General features: G+C 37.4%; 1 pseudogene; it reads right to left on the reverse strand.

The window, feature by feature from the left end:
* Positions 1–1,417: 1,417 nt before the first annotated feature.
* Positions 1,418–1,929, reverse strand: LOC132477707 (zinc finger CCHC domain-containing protein 10-like; annotated as a pseudogene).
* Positions 1,930–14,831: the final 12,902 nt, after the last annotated feature.

The following is a 14,831-nucleotide window of genomic DNA, read 5'->3' on the forward strand; positions in this document are numbered from 1 at the left end:
GTATGGAGCCTTAAAATGATGTTTTGAGAGTTTATTTACAATCATTGAAAGCAACAGTTCTGTCAAACAGGTAATTACAGCTCTTTAAACTCACAACATACATATATTTAAACATTTAAATAGAAGTCTATTTTCTTCAAAAGTAATTTTCTACTGCTTTTTCATAGAAATATGAAAAGACAGCATCTGTACTTTAAAAACCTATATTTAACCCAAATCAAGATTTTTCTACAAATGATACCTCTTTCCAAAAAGTTTAAAAGATATCACAAAATAATGTGATGTTAAACCAAATAACTTCACCATGGCCTACTACTTTACTTTTAAGAAATACTGTGCAGTATTTCTTTTTAAACTTTCATGCTAGATTTCAACTGTGTATATGCTATGTAAACATACCAGATTAATCCAAGTCATTCATATTTATGCAGTAGACTGTCATATACGACCAGTTACCATATAAACTGTCATACCACAATTGCAAAATGGTAAAAGGCAACCTTTATGAAAACTTAAGAATACTTTAGTAAAAGGCAACCAACATCACTCTAATTTTCTATAAAAATTACCTCTCTTCCTCCTACCTTTTTTTCCCCTTTGAATGGTACCTTTTATAGCATATCAACACACAATGGTATTTATATCACTTTTACTTAAGTTAGCTTTTTAAATGACTATTTTCTTTTCTGATACACTGAATTTATCAAAAGACACCAAGATTAGAGTCCTATGTAGTTTCAGAATTTTGTTCCTTTTTAAGTTCCTCTAGAATAATTTTTGTCATAAAAGGGTAACTCTAAGAACCAGAAGAAAATGAATGATACAACATAGTAACTTGAAACTTGTACCATCCAAAAGGTATCAATTTATTAATAGATCCCTTGAACTTTTCATTTAGGACAAGAAGTCAGAACAACTTTCTGAACATAAACATAAAAATAGAGCACATTTATTAACAGTAGGAAAACTCTAAGCTTATAGAGGTATTAAATCTTACATAATAACATACAGCCAAAAGCATTAGAAATTCACTGCCAGATAGATATTCTGAGGCATTATCCTAAAAACATGTCTGGTACATAGCACAGACATATAACAAAATATGGCATTTATTTCACAGGGAGAAGAGATAGGTTTCATCACAGAAAGATTTACTAGATTTCAGCTTTGATTAATTTTAGAGATATATTTTAAAGATAAAAAAGAAAAACAAGATTCACCCCTAAAACAAAAAAGTCTTTATATACATAATCCATTATTAATACTCTTTATGCTCTTAAAATGTAAAACATTTAGAAACTTTTGAACTCTAAAAATTTTGATCAGTTAACCTATTTGGTCTTAACACACTCTAAATTCCCTTCTAAGAATCACATTGATGTTTTTAGTCCATCAGTCCAATATGGATGGAACAATTCTATTTCTTTTTCTTCTTCTTTGGTGGTTCATCCTCAGAGCTACTCTCTGTGCTGCTGCTGCTATTACTAGAAGAGCTGGAATCTCTTCTGCATCAGAGGACGAGGAAGAGCTTGTGGAGGAGGCTAAAGATGATGAACTGGAGGAGCTTTCATCAGAGTCACTGTCTTCTGAGGAGGACGAGGTAGACGGCTCTTCACTCTCTGATGAAGAATCGCTGGCTGAACTGTCACTGCTATTGCTACTGGAACTGGTAACACTCTTAGACCTTTTTTTCTTGGTCTTTCTTTCTACAGTAGTTTCTCCAAAGCTTTCTTGTAATAATAATCTGTTTTCGTTTTCTTCTAAAGCTTTCTTTAGTTCTGCTGTTCTTGAAGGCCTATGTAGGTACTTTCTTTTTCCTGTGCATTCATAAGTCCGATGCCCAAATTCCAGGCATTTCTGACATCTTACATGTTGCTTATTTGCTTCCGCTTGTCTCCGGGCTATGAGCCGATGCATGGGAGTCGCCATCTTCCAGAGGCCTTTTTTGTACCCCGTTTCTTGTAGGCAAGACTCCAGCCTCTATGACCTTCCCTGAGTTCCAAAGGGCAGATTTGAACAGTTGCTAATCAAAGGAGAAGCAGCCAAGAAACCACCTGAGGCGAGATTAAAGGGACCAGAGAAGCCCATCAAGATTAGGAGACCCACCACCTGAGACAAGATGAAGGGAGTACACTCCCTGCACACACCCTAATCTTATCATGTCAGAGACCCCACCCTTGAACCATTGTTTATAAAACCCCTCATCAAATCCTTTGGGGTTGGGACACATAGTGTCCTGAGTCAGGACCCCACTGTGTCCCCCTGTGCCTGGAAAAACAGTAAAGCTATTCGTTTCTACTTCACCCAGAACTCTGTCTCCGAGATTTGATTCGGCACTGGTTACAGAGAGACCGAGCTTTCGGCATCAGTGACTTGCCTCTCTCAATGAAATATGGTAGCCCTTCCTTGGAAGCTGAAGGGAGGGAGAGCCCATTTCTTGGCTACATTCACCTGGATTGGAGTTTTTGTCAGGATGAACTGGGGGTAGAGATGGAGCGAGCAGGTTGGCTCAGATGTACAGACTCTCAGTGTTCTTCCTGAGTTTTAGTAGGTTTTCTCACATAAATGTTTCATTTGCTGTATGCCATTAGGACAATTTCCAGACACCGAGTTGGTGTTGTTTTTCTTCTTAAAATACTGTTCACTGGTTTTGCTTGCTTTGCCGGAGAGAGGGTCCAAAGATCTCCTCCTGCTGTTATCTTGGAGGTGGGTCTCTGATCCCTTTTGAGTCTTTTTCATGAGATTCTTTTCTTTATCATTTGGACTCTGTGTATAACCCATGCTGAAAACAATGGCAAGAAAATTTAGTGTTTCTTTGAAATCCTTTAAGTGTTGTAATTTATTCTATCATTATTTTACAGATGGAGAAAAACCATTATTAAAAGATTTTTTGTGGATAGATAATGAAATTAAGGAGAAAATTAGTATAAGTAACAATTCTTAGTGTATTAACTCTAAAACCTTTTGGTGCATTTAAAGCTATTTTAAAGATTCCAAGCTGTATCACTCCCTGTGTAAAAAGATAACCTTTTATTTCTGTAGCTTTAGTATCAAAGTTGGAAGAAAAATATGGCTATCTATTGTTCTCATCTCCTTCACAGTCCAAAGTATAAAATTGTGGAAGGGGTTAGAATATTATTAGCATCTTGAAGAGACATTAAAATATAACTTTCACTAGCTTTTCATGTAGAATAATGATATTAACTAATTTCACCTCTCAGTGTTGTAAAGATTAAGTTAAATACAAGTTCATATATGAAAGGTCAAAAAATCTGGTACCTTGTCTGCAGTAGACATTCAATAAATGTTAACTTTCCATTGCTTTCTTTAGAGCCTCAGAAATGTGAACCGAGATTCATTATTTCTCTCATTCTGAGATTATTCTAAAGCCAGGTAGTGGAGGTCATGACTGAAGGCAACCTCTCTGCCATGTTACAGTGAATTAAGCTGAAGTTTGTGTTGCTCTGATGATGACAGGAGAAGATTTATGTCTGTTCATTTCTCTCAATTCCCAGCACTTCACTTTCTCTTCAATTCAAATGAAAAGTTTCACAATAATTCTGTTTTAAATTCCCAGTTGCCTGATGGTCCCACCCATCACATATAGATGTAAATTTACAGTGGCAGATCAGTTATATAAATATTCTAAAAAGCCCTTGTTGTTAGGAGACCCACATATTCATTCATCCATTCAATTGTTTATTCAACAACTCAAATTATGTGTTAGGTGATGAATCTAATATCTCTAAGACACAGAGCCTACCCTATAAAACTCATAGTCTGTTAGGGGAGCTAGGCATTATGGCATGTGCTATGTAAGGGATTTTTACTAGGCAATTTGGGAGGAAGAGGAGGTGTGAGTTACATAAGAAGTAAAGAAATGATCCTCCCTTCCTTATTTTAAGGATCAGTCCTTAAATATTCAATATATATTTAAGAAAAACATAAAATATATATATTAGTGGGGATGGAATTGGAACATATGTGTATATGTGAGACTTTTTGAAGCATCCGGACAGATCACATGTTTAAACCTATAGAAGCCAGGTTACTGTTCATTTAAGTCAATAATCTTGAATTTGGAGACTCAGCCTTTTATATGTAAAAGTGAAACTATACCTGAAATTTAAGGAGAATAAGTCAGTGACAGGTTGAGGGCCGTGAAAAACTGAATTGAGAGAGCCTTTTTCTTAGAGTGGAAAAGGAACATCATCTATTTCAAAGTTATTTCTACATAGTTATACTCATTCTTTTTCCTCATTTATTACTGGATGAGAGGTAGAGGAATAAAGCACATCATGAGAACTATCCAGGGTGGGAAAAAACAATATGGCCAACATCTTGACCATGTGGATCTCAGGAAAAACTCTTGTCACCCATCAGCACCCTGCTTGGGAACACGCATAAGTTAGGACTGCCTTGAGGAAGACTATTAAACACTACAATGACTATCAGGCCCACAGAACTGAGATAGTCTAGATGCTTTGGTCAGATTTTTGCCTAGAACAATACTATTGACTTTGAAATTAATCTTTATAATCCTTGCCTGTTACATATGAGGAAATTAAGACTGAGAAAGCTAAAGTGTCTTGTCCAAGATCATACCATTACATGAGAGAGAGGTAAGAACTACAACCCTGCTTTTAAAGTTAGATATCATATCCCCAATACCAGGCTGTCTCATAACTGGGAAATGCAGTCTTCACTTCTACAGAATTTTCTAGTGTTATCATATTTCGGATCCCTCCCCCCCTAAACTTTACCCAATTGATTTGACACTACAAGTCCCTATACTCACAATTTTGCATACCAGGAAAATTAAAACTATTGTCTTTACTTGAACTGGTGGGAGCCAAAGAAGGAGAGAAAAAGTAGCCTCTCTTCTAAGTCTTGGATGGTCATAACATTGGAGTCTCTTTTTTTTTTTTAAATTTTTTTGCAGTATGCGGGCCTCTCACTGTTGTGGCCTCCCCCGTTGCGGAGCACAGGCTCCGGACGCGCAGGCTCCGGACGCGCAGGCTCCGGACGCGCAGGCCCAGCGGCCATGGCCCACGGGCCCAGCCGCTCCGCGGCATATGGGATCCTCCCAGACCGGGGCACGAACCCGTATCCCCTGCATCGGCAGGCGGACTCTCAACCACTTGCGCCACCAGGGAGGCCCCATTGGAGTCTCTTTAGTGGACAAATAGTGATAGAAATCCAATTCAGCGCACATTGACTGAATGTTCATTAGGTTCATGTCTATACACTGTAGATGCTGAAGGAGAGAAAAAATACAATATGGGAATTTCAACATGTCACCCACCTGATCTTGGTTCACTATCAAATTCATGGAAATGGAACTCTGTAGACAGAGATGGAAGGTAGACCCTTTCAAGAAGAGGTTCTAAATATAATTCACCTGTTTTTTGTTTACTAATATTTTCCCATTTCCTAGCACAGTGGCTAGCATGAAACAGCTCTTAATAATATTTGATGGATAAATGAGTAAATAATGCAAAATCTTTGTTTCACATTTTGCATCATATTGTATTGGTATCCTGTAATGTGTTCCCAAAAGCTTCATCGCAATCAACCTCAAGACTGACTACCAGAATTCAAACTTTACAAAGACTTGCTTGACTTGCTGGTTTCATTTAATCATTCATTCAACATACTCCAAATGCTAGGAGCACAAAGATGACTTGGACATAGGCAAAAATATGGAGGCAATTAAGACATAATAGTTAAATACCTGTAAAGATGATATATTATTAGAAATATATATCAAAATTGGTAACATAGAGATTGAACCTAATGAATTTGCCTAATTGGGATTGGAAGGGATGCTCCTTGGTCACATCTTTACTGAGGTGATAATGGAATAATAAACTGGAGTTTGCAGGGCAGGGGGCAATGGGCAAGATAGACTAATACTACACTCAGGGAGAAAATCATGCTATTCACTTATTAACATTTATAGAGAAAGAAAATTATCCAATCACTAGTGACCACAGAGCTAATTCATGGTAAAAGAGGAATATATTAATAATGATTACTGTTGATGACTTTTAACTTTACGAACGTTGGCAACTTCTGGTTTTTAATGACTACATGGTAGTCGTTTTTTAATTTCCTTTGAAGGCAAACATTTTAAATGAGAAGAACCTCCTGAGGACTGAGAATATGCCTGGTTCTACAGTTAATATCCAGAGACAAATTTATAGTTTGTTTCTACTCTTAAGCTTTCGATGATTTCCTAGATATTTATTTTATTTTTAACTGATATAAAAATGAACAACAACAAAAGTCCTGTGAGAGACTGAATATACAAACAGAAAATGGCCAGGCCACATGGAGAATAGAGCTCTGATCTACAACCTTTACAGCAACCAGCCCAGGAAACCAAACCACAACTTCCGTAGCATTTGGTCCCAAACAGCCAGGACTTGCTCAATAAAGGCCAGCTTCCTTAATTTTTGTCACTGCTTCCATCTCAAGGTCAACCAGAAAAAGCCAAACATGCTCCCCAAACTAATCACATAGGATGCCCCACTTCTAGTCAGCCCACCTCCAGCTTCCCCATTTCAAAAACTTGCAGAGTATACCTGAAGCCTTCCTTGTTTTATCAGAAAACTTTCCCTCTCCCCTGCCTGCCTCCCTCTGAATCTCTGCCAAGTGCTAGGAACGGTGGCTGACTCTGTCCCTACAGCAACCTCCAAATGAACAGCCTCAGCATATTCTGTTTGAGTGGTCTTTATTTATTTCCACATCTGAATGATGCAACAGTCTTATTGCATCTACCTGTTCCACCTACATTCGTCTTAAGTTCTAACAAAATGTGTAGTTTCAGTAAAAAGAGGGAGGGTCTTATTTGAAACAATATGTTGTGTTTAGAATCTGGCTGGACTGGCAGAGGTCAGAGGGGCTGGTGCCCTGAATGTCTGGCCACTTCCTAGGAGATTTGGGAGGCCCAGAGTCCCTTGTGTAAATTTCCTCTGCCCCAGGCTTCTCTCTAATGAACTAAAGGGAACACCCATCCTCAGATAAGGCAAGTAAATAGTCCATTGTTTGCTGTAAATTTAAGAGTAACTGTAGAGATTTTATAGGTTACTGTTATCTCCTTAATATTTCTGAGATGGATCCTAGGCTTCAAGGCTGGGAAAAATAAACACTAGGCATTGTGCTTCTAAAAGGGTAGAGGAGGAAAAGTTAGGAGCAGGGCAAGCTTTATTGGGAGGTAAGATGTCTCCAGGCTTAAGTATAGGCCAGAATGCTTTTAATGACAGTGGAAATTTCCCCATACTTTCAGCCTTACTTAGTACTACTTAATACAGCTGTCGCTTGGTATGGGGTGGGGGACATTAGTTCCAGTATCCCCACACACACCCTCCCCCAGTACCAAAATCCGTGGATGCTCAAATCCCTTATATGAAATGGTGTTGTATTTGCATATAACCTATATACATCTTCCCACATACTTTAATTTTTACTTAAATTTAATTTTTTTTATAAGTGCAGAAAACAGGAAAGGAATGCTCCTTTTCATTAAAACAACAACAACAAAAAAAACTAAAAATCAACCCCCAAAGCAAATGTTCTAAGAGCTTTCTAGGTGGCAGGCGTTATGAAATTTCTCCCATAAGCTTTAAATCACCTCTAGATTACTTATAATAACTAATACAATGTAAATGCTATGTAAATAGTTATAAATGCAATGGAAATGCTATGTAAATAGTTGTCAGTGTGTGGAAGATTCAAATTTTGCTTTTGGAATTTTCTGGAATTTTTTTTGAATTTTTTATATCTTCAGTTGGTTCAATCCATGTATGCAGAACCAGCGTACTGCTTTTGGTGTAAGTAAACTGAAAGGGAGGAATCAACTTCTAAGTGGAAGCTACTGTATAATTACTAAAGGAATACAAGGTATAAAGGTTCTAACAGATAGCAAGCCTCAGTGTAAATGCAACCCGGATATTGATTATATTAGGAACGTTTGAAAGTTTTACAATGCCTTCCAACTCCTTATAGGGCCAGATAGCATTAGGGCAGTTCATACTGGAAGTGTTTCCTCAGGAAACCAGGGCAGACAGAGTGGGAAGAGCCAGCCTAAGAGGCTGGTGGCACCTGAGGGGTCCTTGTACACATATGATTTTCCCTTTACTCACTAACTGTGTGCAAACTTTGTAATGCTTTTTTTAATTTTCAGGGAGTGTTTCTTATTAAACTCTGTAATTACTCTATTTTTTGTTGTTGCTGTTGTTTTATTGGGTGCCTTTGTCTTCAAATTTAGCCCTAATAAAGACTTTCTTTGTCACTACCAAGTATGACAAAATTTGAATATATTTATAAAAAAAATATTTTAACATTGGACCAAAGTCTTTTAGAATGTTAATACAGCCTCAGAGCTTTAGTTCTTAATTATACTGTCAATTAAATTTAAGACAAGCTCAGCTAGGGCCTACTGTGGATGCCATGCTCTATGGGATGAGGGGCTATGTCAACCAATATGTACACAAATAATTACAAAGTTGTACAGAGAGATAAATGACATCAGAGAGGTAGGAATCAACTGTTGTGGCAATCCAAAGGATGACAATATTACTGTAATAGGGAAAAACAAGTCTGACTCTATACTGGATCTGCCTCTTTTACTTTAAGTTTTGTATTGTATTGCCTTTGCTACAAGTTAATCACTAAAGGGATGTTGCCTATAGCTTAAAGTACACATAATGGCCCATCTCCGGAACCCTGTCACCCATGCCTGAGTGTTAAGCTAAAATACTTTTGTTTAGCTCACAGGAATAATCCTGACCGGGCGGGCCCACCTGTAAATGGCTAGAGGAAAGAAGAAATTAACACATCCCCTTCAGAGTCTGGGCAGAACCAGGAAATATTTGCAACAACTAACTGCCTTTTTTACTTTACCTCCTCACTTCCCCCTCTTTGTTCTATAAAATAAACTAGCATCCAAACCCAGGCAAGATGGTTCTTTGGGACACTAGTCCAACATCTTCTCGGTCTGCTGGCTTTCTGAATAAAGTCACTATTCCTTGCCCCAACAATTCATCCTTTGATTTATTGGCCTGTCGTGCAGTGAGCGGTACAAGCTTGGACTCAGTAACATCACTTCTGGTTGGGACACACTGGGAGCAAGCATTTCGAAAGAGGTGATACTTAAATTGAACCTGAAGGCATTGGTAGGTTTTGAAAGACACTGATGGTAAGGATATTGATAGCTGGAAGTACAGCAGTGGGAAAGGAAATTAGAAATCAGAAGGAAGAGTTTGAGCCAAAGCAGAGAGCTTGAACGGGCCAGAGCAAGTTTGGAAAAGAAACAGTTGTCAGCTGTCTAGGACACATGGACTGTAGGAAAAGGAATATAAAGTCAGGGTGGTAGATATGGTTCTGATTATAGCTGGAAAAATCATGTGAAGATGTAGTATAATACTATAGGTATGGAGGAAAGTCACTAAAGATTTTTATGCAGAGAATTAACACGATCAAATTTGCATCTTAGAAATACCGTTTTGTGTTTTAGGAAGATGTGCTACATTCAGATTAGACTTATGATAGATATGCATGATCGATTTTGATAAATATGCAGTGATTTATGAGTAGTGATATGCAGTCATGAGAAAATGTGGTAAATCAGCATAACTGCAAAGAACATTTAGGCCTTGGAGGTACACTAATTTTATATATTTATTAGGACTTATCACAAGATTATTTATAGTGCTTCATAACTTGTACTTTTAAAAAAACAGAGGGATTTGAAATTAATCTTCTCTGGATTACTGCCTAAGTGGTTTTAAGAAAGAACAACCTGAGGAGCAGCTTCTTGCTTTTATAAGTTGTTAATTTTTCTGAAGTATTTATGAATCTAGACCATGTGAAGGTGGGCTTTTGGCACTCAGATTTGCCATTTCTCAGGCCTTTCCACATGCCCTGGAAAACTGAGTGAGAAATGGCGAGAATTTTTCTCTTATGCAGGTAAAATAAAGAGAAAAATTAGACTACTAATCAACTCTAGTTGAGTAATTTTTCAATCAAGGATAAGAAAATGTTAGGCGTTGGAATTGTGGTCATATGAAAGAAAAAAGTAATAAAATGTAAACATTTTACTCATATAAACACCTACTGTGCCAGTCACCAAAACACTGAGTTTCTCTGATTTCCCATGGCAGGTTGTGATGACCCCACTTCCACTGAGTTTCCTCTTTGGTCAAATCTGATACTGTTGGAGAAAGAAGGGAGCTCTGGATCACACGAGTCTTACTGAGTCTTACTGAGCAACACTGAGTGAAGACTCATAAAACCTTTACCTAAAATATCCCTGGCTGGAATGATCTGGAGATCTTATGATTCTGGTGTTGGGTTCTCACAGCCCCTGAAGACCTTCCTTTGCTCCTCTTCAGTTAGCCTGACTACCCTTTCTTCTCACCCTTCCTACCAGTAAATCAGACACTTGCCCAAGGCCTAGGCTGACCGCTGGATGTATTCCAGCTGCTAAATGGGGTTAACCTGCTCAGCCGTGCAAGTGGATGAGGAGGCCTCCAGCTGGAGCATTTGGGTCAATTGTATCTACTTTTACTCCTTTTCTTGCCATTGAATAAATTTACTAATTGTAGTTCACTTAGAAAGGCAACCCTGCTTTTACATTTTTGATAGTCCAGTCTCAGATGGTGTAAAAAATTATTAATGGGAAATCTCTGTGCCTGCCACTCAATTTTGCTGTGAACCTAAAACTGCTTTAAAAAATAAAGTCTATTAAAAATTATTAACACACCACAATAGCATTTTTAATTATCTGTGATAGTTTTCTTTTTATGACTTTGATGAAAATCATCCAGTAGATAACTACTGCTCATGGATGTATATATAACCATATTGCCATCTGTCAGGGGCTGTCCTGGGAACCAGATTTTAGGATGAGCATCTGTCATAAAAGACAAATGGGTGCTCTTCACAGATCAACTATACCATTTGGCAATGAATGGAATTTAGTTTTTTCTTGCTCTTAATGTATAGAACAGCAAATCAAGAAAGTCAATGTATTTTTTCCTTCAAAATCTGAATGAAGAATTTCTTAAATTTCTTGGAAAATTCTAACAAAATTAAACTGTTGGCAGGAAAATTCCTCCAGATCAGTCAAATTCGGTATTTATTTATTCATTTTGTCGGTGCGCGGGCCTCTCACTGTTGTGGCCTCTCCTGTTGTGGAGCACAGGCTCCAGACGCGCAGGATCAGTGGCCATGGTTCACAGGCCCAGTCGCTCCGTGGCACGTGGGATCATCCCGGACCGGGGCACGAACCCATGTCCCCTGAATTGGCAGGCGGACTCTCAACCACTGCACCACCAGGGAAGCCCTCATTCAAATTCTGTTGTTTCTAATTATATCATAGTAATTGACAATGATAAATATCTGAAGATCTGAAGTGCTTGGTATAATTAAATCCTGATAATGATAAAACAGCATATTATTCATACACTGTCTCTAGTGGAACAAGTGGGACTGACGTACTGAAACAAAAGATATCAGATGATTCACTGATTTTAGATTTGATTTTAAACTAGCTGAAAGGTTTGGATGAAAGATAAATATGACTTAGAAGAGGAGAAGCCTATGTGCTGATCTCTTTTTACTGCCTCCACAAGAAAAACTCAGATAATTATAAAATGAATAGACCTCATCAATTTCCATTCTACCTTTTAATCAAAGGACTATAGCATATATTGAAGGATATTCATCTGTTTTCTAACTTAAATGCGGGGTTTAATCAGAAGCTACATTGTGGTTCAAAATGGAAATAAAGAATTAGATGATATATTCATTTCTTCATATAAAGGACTATTATGTTATGAATAGATTCCATACTGTAAGATAGCATAGAAGTTAAAAACTGGCAGGACACATTAGGTCATTTGGTTGATCTCCATACTGAGGACAGCATTGTTTGGTACAATATACTTTTCAGTGTTTTGTAATGTCAAAATATTCTAAAAGACTAAGTCCAAGTGAAAATATCTTGTAACCCTGGAGTTGTGAAGTAACTCAAAGTGATGGGAGATTAGATTACTTCTCAAAGCACCATCTGTGCCCAAAAGTCTACTAATGCATGAAGAAGTCATTGAGAAAAGCAAAGAAATATAAAACACTGCCACAGCAGAATATGGAGCTGGAGAAGGCAATGTTTAAACAACCTGGAGTCAAGAGAAACTCAGACATGCACTCAAGATGTAGAAGATATCCCCTAGGGATAGACACCGTAGTTCCTTTAGACCTGATTGAAATGATTAGAAATCACACTGAAATGTGAAATGACTTCTATAGCTATTGTGTGTGGGAGAAACAGGAGAAGCAAAGACTTCAAAAGGTTGAGAGGGAACAGCCGGGCCAGGCCATGTCCTTCCTGCCATGTAAACAGCTTCTGACAAGCCATATCCTCAATGAAGCCCTACTATGGAGATTAGAGAACTATTAACCTCTCCGTCAAACGATATCTAGACATGGATATGCAGACCTACTCTCCCCAGTGCATCTCCTACCCCTTTATTTCCTATTCCTAATGAGGAGCAGAAAATAAAACACCTATCAGGGATTCATGTATGTCTTATAATCCACCTTCACAGTAACCCTATGAAGTAGATGGGTTCCATTTAGCACATGGTAAAATGAGAGCTTCAAGGTATTGAGGAACTTGACCAAGGTTAGGCAGTCACTGGTCTCTCTGATTCCAAAACTATGCTCCCTCACCAAGTGCATCTATGCGCCCTCTAACATACTTTTATCATGAGTTTTAAAGGAATGTATGTCAATGTCCACATAGGAATTAGTTAATTATTATTTGCCCCTCTTGTCTGGAGGCTCATGAATGTGTGCCCATATTTTAGATTACCTGCTTTATGTATTGAGATACTCCTAGACTCTGGCCTCACACTTGTAGTTTAACTTCTGATTTACTGAAGACACATTCTCAGGCTCTTTTATAGCATGCCTTCCTTTCTCTAACTTCTAAACTCTAGAATTCCTCAAAGGTAAGTCCTAGGCCTTCTTCTGATTTCTCTCTAAATTCTCTTCCTAGATTTTATCTATTTCCATAGCATTATATTTCATCTGTAAAATATAAATCTAGGATGAACCCCATATTTATATTTCTAGCCCAAAACTTTCCCTTAAGTTTGACTCATATATCCAGCTGCCTGCTTGATAAGTCCATTTAGATATCTCACAAGCATTTCACGTGAACCCATCTAAGATAAACTCCTGATCTTTCACTGTCCCCAACTCCCACACTTTCTTCCTGGAATCTTCCCCATAACAATAAAAGCCACCATCATTCCACCCAGCTGCTCAAGCAAAAAATCTAAGTTGAGATGAATACCCAGCCTTGTCCCATTTGCAGCCTTCATTCTGACTTTCCCTACCCTCCTGAGGATGGAGTTTAATTCAAGGCTTCCATAACAGTAAACTTCACAGACTTTTTCTGGAAGTTCTGGACACAGATTTTTCTTTCTCACCTTTCAGTACCATAGCAAGGGGGCTGCCAAGAATGGAGTCAGCACTAATGAAGCAAAGCTGTGAAATGGAGAGAGAGAAGCTATTTTGCAGCTAAGAAACTATTTCCTAATCACATCACATGAGGCACTAGACCAGGTCTGGAATGAATCTAACCCTACTTCTGGACTTTTTCAGTGACTTTTCAATTTAACAGACTTTTCAATACTTAACCTCTAATTGTTTATCTATTTCACTTGAGTTTTCCACTCCTTGCAACCCAAAGCATATTAACACAGTTGTCTGTGTGAGTCTCAAGAAAGTGGAGGAGGGGGAACTAGATGGCAATTACATCAATGGAAAAATTAAAGTCTGAAAATGGATCCATGTGTATGTAGAAATCTAGTATACAGGCAAGGTGAAAGTTTGAAAATCTGGGTAAAAAGGGTGAACAATCCAATAAAACAGTTTTGAGACAATTAACTTTGAATTTGGAAAATTATTTGTAGACTTTTACTCCTCACTATTAGTAAAAATGCATTGAAAATGGCTTAAATATCTGACTATAAATACTAGATATATTAATAAATGAATAAACTGACAAACAAATCCAAGAAGCAAACACAGAAACATGTACATATTAACTGGGCTAGGGATGGCTTAAAACAAAAAACTATAAACAAAGTTATAATGGAAGCACCATAAATGAAAAAGACAAATTTGATTCTTTAAATCAGAATTTCAAGACTTTATGTGACAAAAGACATGCTAAGACTGTTAAAAGAAAAATAAACCAGGAGAAAATATTGGCAGAATATACAATAGACAAAGAATTAATATTTAAAACATATAACTTCCACAAATATATAAGAAAAAGACAACAAGATAGAAAAAATGGTTAAAGAATTAAACAGATAACTGACAAATATGGAATTACAAATGATCAATAAGAATGTGGAAAGCTAGTCAAGTTTTCTAGGAATAAGGGAAACTATCGATATTTGGACCAAAACTGAGCTAGCCCTTTTCACTTGCTAGAATGGCAATAACTAACTAAATCAGTCAGTCAATTAAGTCTTGGCCAATGCATAGGTAAGTACTCTGCTGGTAAAACTATAAATTAGTTCTACTTTGTGATCAATTTGTTTCTATCCAATTAAAGTGCACATAGCATATGACTAGCAATTTCACTTTTGGCAATTATTCTAGAGTAAGACACATGATGTTTTCATGTGAACAAGTAATTATAGATGAGGGTGTATTTTGCAGCCTGAGTCTTAACAGAAATACGAAAGAGAAATTTTATATAAATGGAAAGAACTGAACAATTTATGGTATATTCGTATTGTAGA

This window comes from Mesoplodon densirostris, chromosome 17, assembly GCF_025265405.1.
Source record: "Mesoplodon densirostris isolate mMesDen1 chromosome 17, mMesDen1 primary haplotype, whole genome shotgun sequence".
NCBI lineage: Eukaryota > Metazoa > Chordata > Mammalia > Artiodactyla > Ziphiidae > Mesoplodon > Mesoplodon densirostris.